The sequence below is a fragment of the Oncorhynchus masou genome, unplaced genomic scaffold (assembly GCF_036934945.1).
Source record: "Oncorhynchus masou masou isolate Uvic2021 unplaced genomic scaffold, UVic_Omas_1.1 unplaced_scaffold_3793, whole genome shotgun sequence".
NCBI lineage: Eukaryota > Metazoa > Chordata > Actinopteri > Salmoniformes > Salmonidae > Oncorhynchus > Oncorhynchus masou.
Genome location: NW_027010195.1, coordinates 20,614 through 29,577, shown reverse-complemented (window position 1 = coordinate 29,577; position 8,964 = coordinate 20,614).

Genomic DNA, 8,964 nt, shown 5'->3' with positions numbered 1-8,964 from the left:
AGGAGAGAGACAACAGAGATAAACACTGTGGTGTGGGGCCTGTTCACTGCAGTAGGGAGGAGAGAGACAACAGAGATAAATACTGTGGTGTGGGGCCTGTTCACTGCAGTAGGGAGGAGAGAGAGACAGAGATAAATACTGTGGTGTGGGGCCTGTTCACTGCAGTAGGGAGAGAGAGACAGAGATAAACACTGTGGTGGGGCCTGTTCACTGCAGTAGGGAGGAGAGAGAGAGATAAACACTGTGGTGGGGCCTGTTCACTGTAGTAGGGAGGAGAGAGACAACAGAGATAAATACTGTGGTGTGGGGCCTGTTCACTGCAGTAGGGAGGAGAGAGCAACAGAGATAAACACTGTGGTGTGGGGCCTGTTCACTGCAGTAGGGAGGAGAGAGCAGAGATAAACACTGTGGTGTGGGGCCTGTTCACTGCAGTAGTGGGAGGAGAGAGAGACGAGACAGAGATAAACACTGTGGTGTGGGGCCTGTTCACTGCAGTAGGGAGGAGAGAGACAGAGATAAACACTGTGGTGTGGGGCCTGTTCACTGTAGTAGGGAGGAGAGAGACAACAGAGATAAACACTGTGGTGTGGGGCCTGTTCACTGCAGTAGGGAGGAGAGAGACAACAGAGATAAATACTGTGGTGTGGGGCCTGTTCACTGCAGTAGGGAGGAGAGAGAGACAACAGAGATAAATACTGTGGTGTGGGGCCTGTTCACTGCAGTAGGGAGGAGAGAGAGGCAACAGAGATGAACACTGTGGTGTGGGGCCTGTTCACTGCAGTAGGGAGGAGAGAGAGACAGAGATAAATACTGTGGTGTGGGGCCTGTTCACTGCAGTAGGGAGGAGAGAGAGACAGAGATAAACACTGTGGTGTGGGGCCTGTTCACTGCAGTAGGGAGGAGAGAGACAACAGAGATAAATACTGTGGTGTGGGGCCTGTTCACTGCAGTAGGGAGGAGAGAGAGACAGAGATAAACACTGTGGTGTGGGGCCTGTTCACTGTAGTAGGGAGGAGAGAGAGAGACAACAGAGATAAACACTGTGGTGTGGGGCCTGTTCACTGCAGTAGGGAGGGAGAGAGACAGAGATAAACACTGTGGTGTGGGGCCTGTTCACTGCAGTAGGGAGGAGAGAGACAACAGAGATAAACACTGTGGTGTGGGGCCTGTTCACTGTAGTAGGGAGGAGAGAGAGCAACAGAGATAAACACTGTGGTGTGGGGCCTGTTCACTGCAGTAGGGAGGAGAGAGAGACAGAGATAAACACTGTGGTGTGGGGCCTGTTCACTGTAGTAGTGAGGAGACAACAGAGATAAATACTGTGGTGTGGGGCCTGTTCACTGCAGTAGGGAGGAAGACAGAGATAAACACTGTGGTGTGGGGCCTGTTCACTGCAGTAGGGAGGAGAGGGACAGAGATAAACACTGTGGTGTGGGGCCTGTTCACTGCAGTAGGGAGGAGAGAGACAGAGATAAACACTGTGGTGTGGGGCCTGTTCACTGCAGTAGGGAGGAGAGAGACAGAGATAAACACTGTGGTGTGGGGCCTGTTCACTGTAGTAGGGAGGAGGAGAGAGACAGAGATAAACACTGTGTGTAGAGGGCCTGTTCACTGTAGTAGGGAGGGACAGAGAGACAGAGATAAACACTGTGGTGTGGGGCCTGTTCACTGCAGTAGGGAGGAGAGAGAGAGACAACAGAGATAAATACTGTGGTGTGGGGCCTGTTCACTGCAGTAGGAGGAGAGAGACAGCAGAGACTATATACTGTGGTGTGGGGCCTGTTCACTGCAGTAGGAGGAGAGAGAGACAGAGATATACACTGTGGTGTGTGGCCTGTTCACTGCAGTAGGGAGGAAGAGACAGAGATAAACACTGTGGTGTGGTGGCCTGTTCACTGCAGTAGGGAGGAGAGAGAGAACAGAGATAAACACTGTGGTGTGGTGGCCTGTTCACTGCAGTAGGGAGGAGAGAGACAGAGATAAATTGCTGTGGTGTGGGGCTGTTCACTGCAGTAGGGAGGAGAGAGACAGCAGAGATAAATACTGTGGTGTGGGGCCTGTTCACTGTAGTAGGGAGAGAGAGAGACAGAGATAAATACTGTGGTGTGGGGCCTGTTCACTGCAGTAGGGAGGAGAGAGATAAACACTGTGGTGTGGGGCCTGTTCACTGCAGTAGTGAGGAGAGACAGAGATAAATACTGTGGTGTGGGGCCTGTTCACTGCAGTAGTGAGGAGAGACAACAGAGATAAATACTGTGGTGTGGGGCCTGTTCACTGCAGTAGGGAGGAGAGAGACAGAGATAAACACTGTGGTGTGGGGCCTGTTCACTGGGAGGAGAGAGAGATAGTGGTGTAGGACTGTAGTACAGGACAGAGATAAATACTGTGGTGTGGGGCCTGTTCACTGCAGTAGGGAGGAGAGAGACAGAGATAAACACTGTGGTGTGGGGGCCTGTTCACTGCAGTAGGGAGGAAGAGACAGAGATAAACACTGTGGTGTGGGGCCTGTTCACTGCAGTAGGAGGAGAGACAGAGATAAACACTGTGGTGTGGGGCCTGTTCACTGCAGTAGGGAGGAGAGACAACAGAGATAAACACTGTGGTGTAGGGCTGTTCACTGTAGTAGGGAGGAGAGAGACAACAGAGATAAACACTGTGGTGTGGGGCCTGTTCACTGCAGTAGGGAGGAGAGAGAGACAGATATAAACACTGTGGTGTGGGGCCTGTTCACTGCAGTAGGGAGGAGAGAGAGACAACAGAGATAAACACTGTGGTGTGGGGCCTGTTCACTGCAGTAGGGAGAGAGAGACAGAGATAAATACTGTGGTGTGGGGCCTGTTCACTGCAGTAGGGAGGAGAGAGAGACAGAGATAAATACTGTGGTGTGGGGCCTGTTCACTGCAGTAGGGAGGAGAGAGAGACAGAGATAAATACTGTGGTGTGGGGCCTGTTCACTGCAGTAGGTAAGAGAAGAGACAGAGATAAATACTGTGGTGTAGGGCCTGTTCACTGCAGTAGGGAGGAGACAACAGAGATAAACACTGTGGTGTGGGGCCTGTTCACTGTAGTAGGGAGGAGAGAGACAACAGAGATAAACACTGTGGTGTGGGGCCTGTTCACTGTAGTAGGAGGAGACAGAGATAAACACTGTGGTGTGGGGCCTGTTCACTGTAGTAGGGAGGAGACAGAGATAAACACTGTGGTGTGGGGCCTGTTCACTGTAGTAGGGGGAGGAGACAGAGATAAACACTGTGGTGTGGGGCCTGTTCACTGTAGTAGAGAGGGAGAGACAACAGAGATAAACACTGTGCTGTGGGGCCTGTTCACTGCAGTAGGGAGGAGAGAGAGACAGAGATAAATACTGTGGTGTGGGGCCTGTTCACTCTAGTAGGGAGGAGAGAGAGACAACAGAGATAAACACTGTGGTGTGGGGCCTGTTCACTGCAGTAGGGAGGGAGACACAACAGAGATAAACACTGTGGGTTTTGGGGCCTGTTCACTGCAGTAGGGAGGATAAACACTGTGGTTTGGGGCCTGTTCACTGCAGTAGGGAGGAGAGAGAGACAACAGAGATAAATACTGTGTTGTGGGGCCTGTTCACTGCAGTAGGGAGGAGGAGAGACAACAGAGATAAATACTGTGGTGTGGGGCCTGTTCACTGTAGTAGGGGAGAGAGACAGAGATGAACACTGTGGTGTGGGGCCTGTTCACTGCAGTAGGGAGGGGAGAGAGACAGAGATAAATACTGTGGTGTGGGGCCTGTTCACTGCAGTAGGGAGGAGAGAGACAACAGAGATGAACACTGTGGTGTGGGGCCTGTTCACTGTAGTAGGGAGAGAGAGAGAGACAGAGATAAACACTGTGGTGTGGGGCCTGTTCACTGCAGTAGGGAGGAGAGAGACAACAGAGATAAACACTGTGGTGTGGGGCCTGTTCACTGTAGTAGGGAGGAGAGAGAGACAGAGATAAACACTGTGGTGTGGGGCCTGTTCACTGTAGTAGGGAGGAGAGAGAAGACAACAGAGATAAACACTGTGGTGTGGGGCCTGTTCACTGCAGTAGGGAGGGAGAGAGACAGAGATAAATACTGTGGTGTGGGGCCTGTTCACTGCAGTAGGGAGGAGAGACAACAGAGATAAATACTGTGGTGTGGGGCCTGTTCACTGCAGTAGGGAGGAAAGAGACAGAGATAAACACTGTGGTGTGGGGCCTGTTCACTGTAGTAGGGAGAGGAGAGACAGAGATAAATACTGTGGTGTGGGGCCTGTTCACTGCAGTAGGGAGGAGAGACAGAGATAAATACTGTGGTGTGGGGCCTGTTCACTGCAGTAGGGAGGAGAGACAGAGATAAACACTGTGGTGTGGGGCCTGTTCCTGTAGTAGAGAGGAGAGGAGAGACAACAGAGATAAATACTGTGGTGTGGGGCCTGTTCACTGTAGTAGAGAGGAGAGAGACACACAGAGATAAATACTGTGGTGTGGGGCCTGTTCTGCAGTAGAGAGAAGAAGAGACAACAGAGATAAACACTGTGGTGTGGGGCCTGTTCACTGTAGTAGGGAGGAGAGAGACAGAGATAAATACTGTGGTGTGGGGCCTGTTCACTGCAGTAGGGGAGGAGAGAGAGAGAGATAAACACTGTGGTGTGGGGCCTGTTCACTGCAGTAGGAGGAGAGAGACAACAGAGATAAATACTGTGGTGTGGGGCCTGTTCACTGCAGTAGGGAGGAGAGAGACAGAGATAAATACTGTGGTGTGGGGCCTGTTCACTGCAGTAGGGAGGAGAGAGACAGAGATAAACACTGTGGTGTGGGGCCTGTTCACTGCAGTAGGGAGGAGAAGAGAGACAGAGATAAACACTGTGGTGTGGGGCCTGTTCACTGCAGTAGGGAGGAGAGAGACACAGAGATAAACACTGTGGTGTGGGGCCTGTTCACTGTAGTAGGAGGAGAGAGAGACAGAGATAAACACTGTGGTGTGGGGCCTGTTCACTGCAGTAGGGGGAGAGAGAGACAACAGAGATAAATACTGTGGTGTGGGGCCTGTTCACTGCAGTAGGGAGGAGAGAGACGACAGAGATAAACACTGTGGTGTGGGGCCTGTTCACTGCAGTAGGGAGGAGAGAGAGACAACAGAGATAAACACTGTGGTGTGGGGCCTGTTCACTGTAGTAGGGAGGAGAGAGACAACAGAGATAAATACTGTGGTGTGGGGCCTGTTCACTGCAGTAGGTAGGAGAGAGAGACAGAGATAAACACTGTGGTGTGGGGCCTGTTCACTGCAGTAGGAGGAGACAACAGAGATAAACACTGTGGTGTGGGGCCTGTTCACTGCAGTAGGGGAGGAGAGAGAGACAGAGATAAACACTGTGGTGTGGGGCCTGTTCACTGCAGTAGGGGAGAGAGACAGAGATAAATACTGTGGTGTGGGGCCTGTTCACTGCAGTAGGAGGAGAGAGAGAGACACAGACAGAGATAAATACTGTGGTGTGGGGCCTGTTCACTGCAGTAGGGAGGGGAGAGAGACAGAGATAAACACTGTGGTGTGGGGCCTGTTCACTGCAGTAGAGGGCGGAGAGAAGAGCAGAGATAAATACTGTGGTGTGGGGCCTGTTCACTGCAGTAGGGAGGAGAGAGAGACAGAGATATACACTGTGGTGTGGGGCCTGTTCACTGCAGTAGGGAGGGAGAAGAGAGACAGAGATAAACACTGTGGTGTGGGGCCTGTTCACTGCAGTAGGGAGAGAGAGAGACAGAGATATACACTGTGGTGTGGGGCCTGTTCACTGCAGTAGGGAGGAGAGAGACAACAGAGATAAACACTGTGGTGTGGGGCCTGTTCACTGTAGTAGGGAGGAGAGAGACAACAGAGATAAATACTGTGGTGTGGGGCCTGTTCACTGTAGTAGGGAGGAGAGAGAGAGAGATAAACACTGTGGTGTGGGGCCTGTTCACTGTAGTAGGGAGGAGAGAGAGACAGAGATAAACACTGTGGTGTGGGGCCTGTTCACTGCAGTAGGGAGGAGAAGAGAGACAGAGATGAACACTGTGGTGTGGGGCCTGTTCACTGCAGTAGGGAGGGAGAGAGAGATAAACACTGTGGTGTGGGGCCTGTTCACTGTAGTAGTGAGGGAGAGACAACAGAGATAAATACTGTGGTGTGGGGCCTGTTCACTGCAGTAGGGAGGAGAGAGACAGAGATAAACACTGTGGTGTGGGGCCTGTTCACTGCAGTAGGGAGGAGACAGAGATAAACACTGTGGTGTGGGGCCTGTTCACTGTAGTAGGGAGGAAGACAGAGATAAACACTGGTGTGGGGCCTGTTCACTGCAGTAGGGAGGAGAGAGACAGAGATAAACACTGTGGTGTGGGGGCCTGTTCACTGCAGTAGGAGGAGAGAGACAACAGAGATAAATACTGTGGTGTGGGGCCTGTTCACTGTAGTAGGAGGAGAGAGACAACAGAGATAAACACTGTGGTGTGGGGCCTGTTCACTGCAGTAGGGGAGGAGACAACAGAGATAAACACTGTGGTGTGGGGCCTGTTCACTGCAGTAGGGAGGAAGAGAGACAGAGATAAACACTGTGGTGTGGGGCCTGTTCACTGCAGTAGGGAGGAAGACAGAGATAAACACTGTGGTGTGGGGCCTGTTCACTGCAGTAGGAGAGAGAGACAACAAGGAGATAAACACTGTGGTGTGGGGCCCTGTTCACTGCAGTAGGGAGGAGAGACAGAGATAAATACTGTGGTGTGGGGCCTGTTCACTGCAGTAGGGAGGAGGAGAGACAGAGATAAATACTGTGGTGTGGGGCCTGTTCACTGCAGTAGGGAGAGAGACAGAGATAAACACTGTGGTGTGGGGCCTGTTCACTGCAGTAGGGAAGAGACAACAGAGATAAATACTGTGGTGTGGGGCCTGTTCACTGCAGTAGGGAGGGAGAGAGACAGAGATAAATACTGTGGTGTGGGGGCCTGTTCACTGTAGTAGGGAGAGAGACAGAGATAAATACTGTGGTGTGGGGCCTGTTCACTGCAGTAGGGAGGAGAGAGACAGAGATAAATACTGTGGTGTGGGGCCTGTTCACTGCAGTAGGGAGGAGAGAGACAGAGATAAATACTGTGGTGTGGGGCCTGTTCACTGCAGTAGGGAGGAGAGAGACAGAGATAAACACTGTGGTGTGGGGCCTGTTCACTGCAGTAGGGAGGAGAGAGACAACAGAGATAAATACTGTGGTGTGGGGCCTGTTCACTGCAGTAGGGAGGAGGAAGACAGAGATAAATACTGTGGTGTGGGGGCCTGTTCACTGCAGTAGGGAGGGAGAGAGACAGGATAAATACTGTGGTGTGGGGCCTGTTCACTGTAGTAGGGAGGAGAGAGACAGAGATAAACACTGTGGTGTGGGCCTGTTCACTGCAGTAGGGAGGAGAGAGACAGAGATAAATACTGTGGTGTGGGGCCTGTTCACTGTAGTAGGGAGGAGAGAGACAGAGATAAACACTGTGGTGTGTGGCCTATTCACTGCAGTAGGGAGGAGAGAGACAGAGATAAATACTGTGGTGTGGGGCCTGTTCACTGCAGTAGGGAGGGAGAGAGACAGAGATAAATACTGTGGTGTGGGGCCTGTTCACTGCAGTAGGGAGGGAGAGAGACAGAGATAAACACTGTGGTGTGGGGCCTGTTCACTGCAGTAGGGAGGGAGAGAGACAGCAGAGATAAATACTGTGGTGTGGGGCCTGTTCACTGCAGTAGGGAGGAGAGAGACAGATAAACACTGTGGTGTGGGGCCTGTTCACTGCAGTAGGGAGGAGAGAGAGACAGCAGAGATAAACACTGTGGTGTGGGGCCTGTTCACTGCAGTAGGGAGGGAGACAGACAACAGAGATAAATACTGTGGTGTGGGGCCTGTTCACTGTAGTAGGGAGGAGAGAGACACAGAGATAAATACTGTGGTGTGGGGCCTGTTCACTGCAGTAGGGAGGAGAGAGACAGAGATAAACACTGTGGTGTGGGGCCTGTTCACTGCAGTAGGTGAGGAGAGAGACAGAGATAAACACTGTGGTGTGGGGCCTATTCACTGCAGTAGGGAAGAGAGACAACAGAGATAAATACTGTGGTGTGGGGCCTGTTCACTGCAGTAGGGAGGGAGAGAGACAGAGAAAACACTGTGGTGTGGGGCCTGTTCACTGCAGTAGGGAGAGAGAGACAGAGATAAGACCTGTGGTGTGGGGCCTGTTCACTGCTAGGGAGACCAGAGATAAACACTGTGTGGTGGAGTTCCTGTTCACTGTAGTAGGGACTCACTCACACCACAAACACTGTTCTATCCATTGCAGTAGGTTTAACCCACAGAGATAAACACTGTTTTGATTGGTCAGCTGTAGGGATGGATCTGCTGTGACAGAGATAAATACTGTGGTGTTTCCTGTTCACCCCAATGTTAAACACTGTTTTGTTAACCTGTTCACTAAAGGAGATACAGAAAAGTCTGAGAGGGAGGGGCCATCTCTATCTTCAGACCTCGTCTAGTACCCCATCCTCCCCCTCCCAATCCAAACTGTCCCCCCAGTCCATTCCCCCTCTCCCTTACTCACACCACAACTACACCTTCTATCCATTGATTGGTTTAACCCACCCCTGTTTCCCCCCATCAGCTGTAATGCATCTGCTCTTTCACTCCCTTTCGTCCCTGGTTTTTCCTCCCTCTTCCCCCCATCCCTCCCCCGGTTCATAAATTTTATACAAAAAAACCCATCCCTCTCTCCCTCCCTCTCTCCCTCCCTCTCCCTCCCTCCCTCCCTCCCCCCCTCTCCCTCCCTCTCCCCTCCCCCCCTCCCTCCCCCCCCCTCTCCCTCCCTCCTCCCCCCCCTCCCCCTCTCTTCCTCTCTTCCTGAAATAGAGAGGAAACCTCAGTCCATCTGCTTACTCAGTCTTTAAAACACTCTGTCAGCATTTTCACCGTCGACTAA